Source organism: Orycteropus afer, unplaced genomic scaffold, assembly GCF_000298275.1.
Source record: "Orycteropus afer afer isolate SDZICR_OR568_19922 unplaced genomic scaffold, OryAfe1.0 scaffold00259, whole genome shotgun sequence".
Classification (NCBI taxonomy): domain Eukaryota; kingdom Metazoa; phylum Chordata; class Mammalia; order Tubulidentata; family Orycteropodidae; genus Orycteropus; species Orycteropus afer.
The window spans coordinates 614,069-624,208 of record NW_006921846.1 but is presented as its reverse complement, the minus strand read 5'-3'; the positions used below and the strand labels follow the sequence as shown (position 1 = coordinate 624,208).

The 10,140-nt window shown below is 39.3% G+C and overlaps 1 pseudogene; it reads right to left on the bottom strand.

The window, feature by feature from the left end:
- Nucleotides 1-269: 269 nt before the first annotated feature.
- LOC103204772 overlaps nt 270-10,140 on the bottom strand; it is a 21,762-nt pseudogene continuing 11,891 nt past the window's right edge.

The following is a 10,140-nucleotide window of genomic DNA, read 5'->3' as shown; positions in this document are numbered from 1 at the left end:
AATGGGGTAAGGCAAGTTTTCAGGGATGATTTATTGAGTTACTAATACAAGAGAAATTAATTTTCTCAATGGGACTATATTGAAGCAGTAGATTCTCTATAAAAATGTTTTTATCATGGATACAAATATCTTCTGATTTCTAAAACTAATATCAAAGATAACTTAATGAGTATGTCAAACTTACCAGCTTAAAATATTTTTGCTTTATATAAAATGCCCCCAAGTGTAAATGTAATTGCCAGGTAGCAATGAAGTCCACATTAACTGGATTACGTGTTGTTTGCATTATAGGTGCCAAGAAACCATTTGCACTGCCTAGAATAGTAATCCTTGTTATGTCTTGTAAGTGCATGTGTAAAATGTTGATTTTGATGTAAGCCTCATAATTTAAGAGGATGTAGTTTAAATTTAGTAGGTTACCATTTCAGTATCACACAAATATACTGATCCAATATAGAAATTTAGATCAGTGTTAGAAACGAAGATTCACAGTTTACCTTCCCAGGCTTATTAAAGTTTCACATTTATGTTCTTAGCTTTGGTTTGTATGCCTCCAGATGAACTCGAATCTAACTATAATTCCACTATAGCATAATGTTAAGCAGGCAATTTTCCCAAGTCTGAGAACACCAATGCTAATCTAGATGTGACATTTTGAATGGATTCCCTGCTTGAATCCATTATAATGGTATGGACTCCATAGCTCAGGGTTGTAGAGAAAGGCTTTGGAGAAGAGTTTTTGTTGCTTTAATAATTCAATTAAGGAACCGTTTCAGGAATTGTTGGAAGGTGGGTAATCTTGTACTAACTATGGTTCAGTTGCCTTGCTGTCTGCCCAGAAACAATCCATTTCAACTTTTGGACATTCCGTTTGGAGCACTTGTTTGATGAATATTCAGTTAAGCACTTGGATATGAGCTCTTGCCAGAAGGTCAAATCTCTGCCACCTATCTGGGAATGTTTCTGAAGACTTTCTGCTCCTTCTGTTGATTGTACACGCTTCTGTGCTTGGATCTCCAATGCAATCATAGATAATGCCAATACAGAAGGCTTTGCTTTAAAATATGATCCTGCAGCGGCATGCCTTAGGTTGACCTTCCAGTCTTTCAAAATTAAGGCTGTTTCTCCTTTCAAATGGCAAGTTCTCTTGAATGAGTGAATAATAGAGTTGCAGAAACTGAAAGGCAGTGGTAGTTTTGACTTTCCAACCACTTTCTCCAATGCAATCTTTTCCATTCTCATCAAGTCTGAAACCGTGAACCTATACTGGCTTATTTGGATCAAGTCATTGGCAATAGGACATTCCTCTCCTATCAGTTTTGCAGCCAAATAAAAGCAGCTCTGGCCAACACATGCAAGGTGCTTTGGCTGTACCTTCATTTTGGGCAGAAACCTGTCCAATAAACTCACAGCTAGAGAAAATGTTTCCATTTTAAAGTCAAAGAACTGAGTTAGACTAGGATCTTTTACTTCAAAGTCCCTTAGCCTTGCAGTCATTCTGAGTCCATTATCCTGAGCAGCCTCAATTAGTCTCAAGCCAAAGACCTTTGACTGACATCTAGACTCCTGTTCCAGTAGGGCATTCAGCTGGCATAGCAGTTTCTCATCGTCTTGATCACTACTGCAGCTCCTCAGCAGTAACTACCCTCCCAGGGGCTTGCTTGTGCCTCACCCTATGATATCAGAGATATCAGATCCCAGAGGCCTATGAGGCTGGGGGATTTGCCGGCAGGAGGGAGCTGCCCTGGCCTGGGGAGCCCTTCAGGGTGGGGAGGAGGTCTCCACAGCTCCCCCGAGATGAAACTGCCCTCAGTCAGGGCCAGCTCTGAGAAGAAGTAGTTGAGTGCTTAATTGTTTGTGCCATCCTGTTGACGAAACTGATGTCCTGAGGAAAGGAAGTGTGTATCCAAGGTCACAGGCGTCAAATCAGAGCCCAAGCTCAGGTCCTGTAACTCACCGTCTATAACTCTTTATAGTACATCCCATTATGTCTTGCTCCATTTTGGTGGTTATTAGTCTGGTGAGGTGTCACAAGTGTGTGCATATCTGATAGGGCTAGGAATCTGTTGGTCCATAAAAGTGTGACAGTCATATGAAAGTGAGAAATGATTTAGAAGAGTAAGTTCCTTAAAGAACGGGGATGCAGGAAGGGTAACTTGGCAGAAGTAGACTCCTATAGAAAATATTTTGGATGGCTTTAGTGAGGTCCTTGTTCTTTTGGAACTCTTCTAGAATAAGGCAAGAAGAGGAAAAGTGAGAGATACCTATTTACCATGGATGCAAATAGAAACAAATGGTTGGTATCTTGGGAATTTGCCTTATCATAAGAAAGTAAGCGTGGCATATATTGGTCACAACAAAACCTATCAAACCTTATTAAAAAAGGATGCTCACAGTTATTGAATCCTTCACTGAGCTTTCCATAGTAAGCAATATCTATGTAGCTTAGAATTAGAGAGCCTGTCTGCATTGTCAAGTTGTTGGGAGACAAAGCAAAAAATTATAAAGTAGTGTGGCACTATGAAAGCCTAGAGCAATGTGGAAGGCCAATATCACTGATACTTTAAATGAAGGAAAAGCAGATAACTCCAATTTACACATCACCAAGCTACCTTTCTTGTCCTGAAGAAAAAACATGTTTTCTGGACCCATCACAAGTTCTGCCTTCCCAGACAACTCTAGACTTTCCTCATCCCTTCTCCTCCCTCCTTCCTTCTTTCTCTTCCTTATATTTTTTTCTCTCTCCTACACATGCTCTCTGTCTTCTCCAGATAGGCATTCTGTACTAGATTCAAAGAACTCAAAGATGGATAAAAATATGTATCTCCTACCCTCAAGAAAGGAGGGCTGGTGGCATAGTGGGTAAGGCTTTGGCTGCTAACCAGAAGGTTAGTGGTTCAAAGCCACCACCAGCTGCTCTCAGGGAGGAAGATGAGGTCATCTACTGCTGTAAAGATTTACAGCCTTGGAAACCCAATGAGGGTTGCTACGAGTCAGAATCCACTCAATGGTAGTGAGTTTGCTTTTTGTTTTTTTTTACCCTTAAGAAGTTCACAGTCCAGTACAAGAAGGTCAAGAGATAAGCACACAATTATGATATAGTGTTCTAAATACTATGATAGAGGAAAGCATTGTGGCACTATGAAAACTCAGACTATGGGTTCCAGAAAAGGGATGATGTCTGAGTGGAGTCTTGAATGGTAAATAGGAATAAACAAGAGAAGGATCTTATTATTTTCTCCATACATTACTGAAAATACTTCCTGTTTTTTTCTGTAACATGTTTGCCATCCTACAATTTGAGGAAGCTTCCAGAACAAAGGAAACAAAGCATAATAAAACTATAGACTATTTGGGGAAATGCAAAGTATTTAGTATGACTTTATCAAGAGGTGAAGGGATCCTGGGTAAAGAAGCAGAGGGCAAATCATGAGGTGCCTTCTATGCCATGAAATCTGTCTTGTAGAAATTGAAGAGCAGTTGAATGTGCTGTAAGTGGAAGTATGAGCCAGTCCAATTTGCTTTTTGATGTTGTTGGTTACTAATGGAAAGTGGGTGGGAGGAGGGTAAGCATGATGGCAGGTAGCCTGGTTCTGAAGCATCGTGGAGAAAGTGATGATTCTTTATAAGGGCAGTGGTGGTGGGAATAGAGAGGTGAAGAGGCTCAAGAGATATTTAGCAATTACTATTGATAGGACAATGGGAGCTCTGGTAGCATAGTGCCTAAGGCATTTGACTGCTAACCAGAAGGCTGGCGGTTCAAAACCACCAACCACTCCTCAGAAAGAAGACAGGACAATCTACTTCAGTAGTGATACTGCCTTGGAAACCCAAGGAGGGGTCGCTATGAGTCGGGTCTGACTCGATGGCAAATAACAGCAACAACAACATTGATAAGACAAAGTAGCTATGAGTCAGAATTGACTTGATGACATTGGATTGAGTTTGGCTTTGGTTTATTGACAGGACATCATGTTGGACTGGTTGTGATGGGTGAGGGGAAGGGAGAGGACAAGGATTCTTTTAGGGTTCTGGCTTAAGCAACTATGTAGTGGTGCTGTTCACTGAAATACAGGACCCAGGAGGAGGACCAGTTCTGGGTGGTGGAAGAAGATGATAAACTCAGGTTTGGATGTCTTGAGTTTGATTTGCTTGCGAGACATTCAGGTGAAATTTTTCCCTTAAGTAATTTGATATAATGGTCTGGAGCTCAGGAGAGTAGTATGTACTCTTCCTCCTTTTCCTCTTCTCAATGCCCTTAGAATCTGTCCTCAACAACTTAGCCCTTGATTCCATACTCTCCTGTCTTGATGCCTTATTGTTTCTGGCATTCGTCTACTTCTCAGAGACAGACATTTCATATCCATCTATATTTTTTGCAGTACTTAACTCACTTGTGGGCATGACTGAGGCCTTTGTAAAGGCTTCTGAATAAGATAATTACATATGGCCACCTTACCACAGTCATTCAGGAAAAAAAAAAAAAGACATTTTCATACTTGCTAAAGGATGCAATGGATATTTAAGTCTCTGTAAATAGCTTAAGAAATCTCACAAATCAGGTTTTCATGAGTGACCAATTTTACTTGAAGGATTTGTAGGATATTCTTTTCACACATTAATTTAGGAAGAAGTGGAAATGACAGCTGGTTTTCTACACTGATTTCTTGAGAATCCCTTATTCTATTTTCTGGATTTCTGATATTCTGCAAACCACTCTGGCATATGGAATTTATAAACCAGGGAGGGGATCTGGTCATTTTTGTGTGATGTTTGGTAGCTTGCAGTTATCTGTGGAGATTGTATCCCAAGACACACCCTGCTTACTTTCACCAAAGGAGAGGATTTTTTTTTTCCTTTTTTTTTTTTTTTCTTTTTATGTCAAAGTTGAACTTGAGAGACTTCTGTTAAACGGTTAGAGTAAATGGATGAGGTTTCTGGTGGCTTAACTTTCTTGCTTTCCCATTTCCCTTCCTTTGATATTTTGCCTCTGTTCCAAGGTTCATTATTTCATTTATGTAAATTTCCATCTATTCATACATTTTCTTTATCACCAAAATGCATCAGTTCTGGTCTCCATACCTTGCAAAATATTCAAGAAGAGAATTAGTTATGTTGTGCAAATGTGTAAATGTGAAAGGATAACACATAACTTCTTCCTTCCTCATATAGTCCTCTTGACTATTTTATGTGAATATCAATGGCTTTTTTGGAGAAAAGAATTCCTTCTCTGTGAGCTAGTCACAAATGAGTTAAGCCAGTATTGACACTTGTAACCTCGTCAAGTTATTGGACAGGTGGAGCTCTATTTTATTTACCATCCCACCATCCTCCTGATCAAAAACTCCAGCACATCACATGGTGACAGTTATTCACACGTAGGCTTATAGGCCACTCACATAGTTGGTGTTTTACAAATATCAACTTGTTTAATTCTCATTACAGCCCTATGCCAGTAAACCAGTTGCTGTGTAGTAGTTTTCAACTTATGGCAACCCCATGTGTTAAGAGTAGAACTGTGCTCCAGAGTTTTCAATATCTCTGACCTTTTGGAAGAAGTTTTCCAGGTCTTTCTTGCAAGGTGCCTCTGGGTGGATTCGAGCAGCCAATCTTTTTCTTTAGTAGCCGAGTGATTAACCATTTGAGCCACCTTGTGATATAAGTGGTATTATTATCCCTATCTTAAAGATAAGGAAAATGAGACACAACATATCTACTACATTTTCCAGGGTCATACTCAACTCAACTCTCAACTCACTGCCGTCGAGTTGATTTGACTCATAGCAATCCCTCCTTGGATTTCCAAGGTGGTGTCACTACAGAAGTAGATTGCCCAGTCTTCCTTCCAAGGAGTGGCTGATGGGTTTGAACCACCAGCCTTCTGGTTAGCAGTCAACTGCCTTAGGCCCTATGCCACGAGAGCTCCCTCCCAGGGTCATAGAGCTGGTAAATAGTGGAACTAGGATTCAAACTCAAACTGTCTAGCTCCAGATTTCATCCTCTTGGTCCTTATACTAAGATATGAAACCGGTTTAAATTAATATGTATATTCATATTTCTCTCAGCTACTCTGTGTCTTTTGAATGTGGACCACATATATATGCTATAGAGCAGCTCAGAACCAAGGAAAAAAGTATGCAGCTTTGCTCTCAACATTTAAGCACAGTACACAAGGATTAGGGGAAATCTATCCAATTTTAGATTACACCTCAACATAAAGAAAAAAAAAATGCTGACAAGTAGATCAATTAAAAAACATCATGATAAAAGGAGAAAGTGTTGAAGTCATCAAGAATTTCGTTTATGGTGTTGGCAAAGAATATTGAATATACCATTGGCTGCTAGAAGAATGAATAAATTTGTCTTGGAAAAAGTACAACCACAGTGCTCCTTAGAAGCAAGGATGGAGACACTTCATCTCACGTACTTCAGTCATGTTATCAGAAAGGACCAGTCCCTGGAAAAAGACATCATGTTTGGTAAAGGAGAGAATCAGAAAAAAGAGGAAGACCCTCAATGAGATGGATTAACGTGGTGGCTGGAACAATGGGCTCAAACACAGCAATGATACTGAGGACGGCACAGGACTGGGCAGTGTTTTGTTCTGTTGGACACAGGGTCACTATGGGTCAGGGTCAACTTGATGGCACATAATGACAGCACCACCACCAAAAAGTTGAGCTTAAACTAGCAGTAAAGGCAAAGCAGCACAGCAATTTGGGGACACAGGAAGGAAAGAGAGTTTTTTAAAGGTCTCTTTTGAGTCATGAGATTAAAATCTTTGAACAGTTTTTTCTTCAGGGAAATTTTCAGTTATTGCTCTTTAGTTATCACATTAGCAGAAACACTTTTTACTTAGTCTTCAAATTTGAAGAGAATAAGAGGAGGATGAGGTGTTAAGAAAGTTTTATATTGTAATGTTGTCACGTCACTAGAGAGGCAAAGAAAACTGTCCAGGTATAATTCTTGATTCCCCTCTGTCTTTCATACCCCACACCTAATCCTTCAGAAAATCGCACCAGCCCTACCTTCAAAGTATGTTCAAAAAAGACTATGGCACTTTTCATCACCATCTCTTGACTAGATAATTGCAGGAACTTCCTAAATCATTTCCTTGCTTCCATTTAGCACCTATCCAGTCTATCGTCTCTACAGCTGCCAGAGTGATCTTTAGAACATTCATTCTTCTGATCAAAACATTCTAATGGCCGCCTTTCTCACTCAGAGTCAAAGCCTCAGCCTTTACAGTGGTCTGCAAGGCAGCACACAAACTGCCCCTCTGGCCCTCTGATCTCTCTTCCTCCTAATTTCCTCCTTGCTTACTCTGCTCCAGTAACACTTGCTGCAACTCGTCAGTCACAATCCCTCCTTAGGGTAATGTACTTGGTGTTCCATCTGCCTAAAACTGTTACCCTCATAACTCCTCCCTCCTTTCCTTCCGGTTTTTCCTCAGAGAGGCCTTTCCTGATCACCCTTTCTAAAATAGCCCTCTTTCCTCACTTCACTACTCAATGTCCAGCCTCTAAAACTCAAACTCACTGCCATTGAGTTGATGCCAACTCTTGGCAACACTCATTGGGTTTCTGAAGCTGTAAATCTTTACAGAAGTAGATTGCCCCATCTTCCTTCTGCAGAGTAGCTGGTGGGTTTGAACCATTGACCTTCTGTTCTGCTTACCAGCCAAGTGCCTTATCCACTAGGCCACCAGAGCTCCTTGTCCAGCCTCTACATTGCTTTATTTCTCTTCATAATGTTTATCTTAAGTGGAGGTTTAGTGTTGCTGTCATGTTGAACAGGTTTCAGTGGAGCTTCCAGACCAAAACAGAGTGGAAAGAAAGGCCTGGCTATCTCAAGCAGGCAATGGAAACCCTATTGAGTACAGCTGTCCAAGTCATAACTGATCGTGGGAATGTTGCAGGACCAAGACAGTATTTTGTTCCATTCTCCATGAGGTTGCAGGGACCAACTTGATGGCAGCTAAAAACAACAGCATTTTTTCACCTGTTTATCTGTTTATGGTCTATCATAACTATTAGGAGCTCTGGTGGCATAGTGCTTAAGGCATTTGACTGCTAACCAGAAGGCTGGAGGTTCAAACCCACCAGCCACTCCTTGGAAGGAAGGCTGGGCAATCTAATTCCGTAGTGATACTGCCTCGGAAACCTAAGGAGGGGTCGCTGTGAGTCGGATCCGACTCCACGGCAATGGGTTTATCACCAGTATTGGAATATAAGCTCAAGGAGCCTATTCACTGCTGTATGCCAATTATCTGGTGCAGACCTCTATAACTATTGAATAAATGACTGCCTGCCAGCCTGAATGAATGAATCACAAAATGGTAGAAACCTAGAGAGCGAAGGTCATAATCTGAAATAAATAAATGAAACAGTTCTTTAGAGCTATGCTGCCAATCTATAATAGTTCAGAGAATCATCTCAATATTAGTGTGAAAGACCCAGCTGTCTTCTTTTCAGGCAAAACAACCATTTTAAAGTCCATGTGAATATCTAATGAATATATCCATAAAAATGTGTGGTTTTCTTCTAAATTAAATGCAAAGATTCATAGATTAAATGGTTTGGAAAACCTGTATAGTAACTCATTTAAGCATTTTAAAGCCCACATTTTATTAAAAGCATGACAACTTGAGAAAATGATTGTTGATTTTTATTTTTCCTGAAATGATGGTGTGCATTATCTGTTAGGAATTTTCTGCTAATCGTCCAATCTTCAGCTGGAACTTGACTTTCTAATTTTATTATCACTTAATGCAAGCCATAAGTGTACACTCTGGCTTCTTATTAGTAGTTCATTAACAAGTTCATTTTGTGTTTGTTCTGGTCTCAAGCATTATCAAGGGAAAAACCAGGACAGATCACAATGTCATGGTAAAGTTCTGTATGATTGTTTCTCTGAACTCTTTGGATTGAAGGATTGATGATTTTATAATACATTTTAGATGTTAAGGGGATAAATGGAAAATGGTTGTAATTTCTATTCTTGGAAAACATTTAGATAGAAAAGACGTATCTGGTAATGCTGGAGATTAGAATGGTCTGTTTTATTTTGTTTATGGAGAAAGAGGATTTTATTATACTTCATGAATTATTTTCAAAGGACTTAAATAAATTAAAAAGTACTTAATACTAAATGGGAGCTCTGGTAGCGTAATGCTTAAGGCACTTGACTGCTAACCAGAAAGCTGGCGGTTTAAACCCACCAGCCACTCCTTGGAACAAAGATAGGGCAATCTACTTCTGTAGTGATACTGCCTCATAAACACAAGGAGGGGTTGCTATGAGTCGGGTCTGACTTGATGGCAGTGAGTTTGGTTTGGTTTTGGTAATATTAAATGGCAGTGTGATATAGTGGAAATGGATTCTTACATAGATTAACTAATTAAAAAGAAACCAATAAATAAATAAATAAATGACTATGCACTAACTAACTAAATCAGGCTGTATCACTTTTCAGGACCTTGGCTTCCTTGCATACAAAGAGCATGTTAGGTGAAAGTTTTTAGATTTGTTTCAGCCTTACCTGGATTCTTTATGAATCTGTGAACATAATATTTCCTAACTTTTCAGAGTAGGAGGAATGCCAGTTCTCATGGTATGATAAATTAATAAATATTGTTTATCTAGATAATTATTGAATCTAGATAATGGATACATGGGATTTCATTGTATATTTTTACTTTTGTGTGTGTGTGTGCATTTACATATTCTTGCAATAGAAAATGTAGAAATATAATTGGATAATTAAATACTTTTTGTTAGATAATTTAGAATTTAGAGACCATCTAAAGAATAGATTCAATGCATTGAACACCAATAACCAAAAACTAGAAGAATTGTGGGATGACATCAAGAACATCATACATGAGGAAAGCAAGAGGTCACTAAAAAGACAAGAAAAGAAGAGTAGACCAAAATGGATGACAGAAGAGACTCTGAACCTTGCCCTTGAGCGGAGAGTAGCTAAAGCAAATGGAAGAAATGACAAGATAAAAGAGCTGAACAAAAGATTTCAAAGAGCAGCTTCAGCAGACAAAGCCAATTACTATAATGAAATGTGCAAAGACCTGGAGTTAGAAAACCAAAAGAGAAGAATATGCTTGGCATTTCTTAAGCTGAAAGA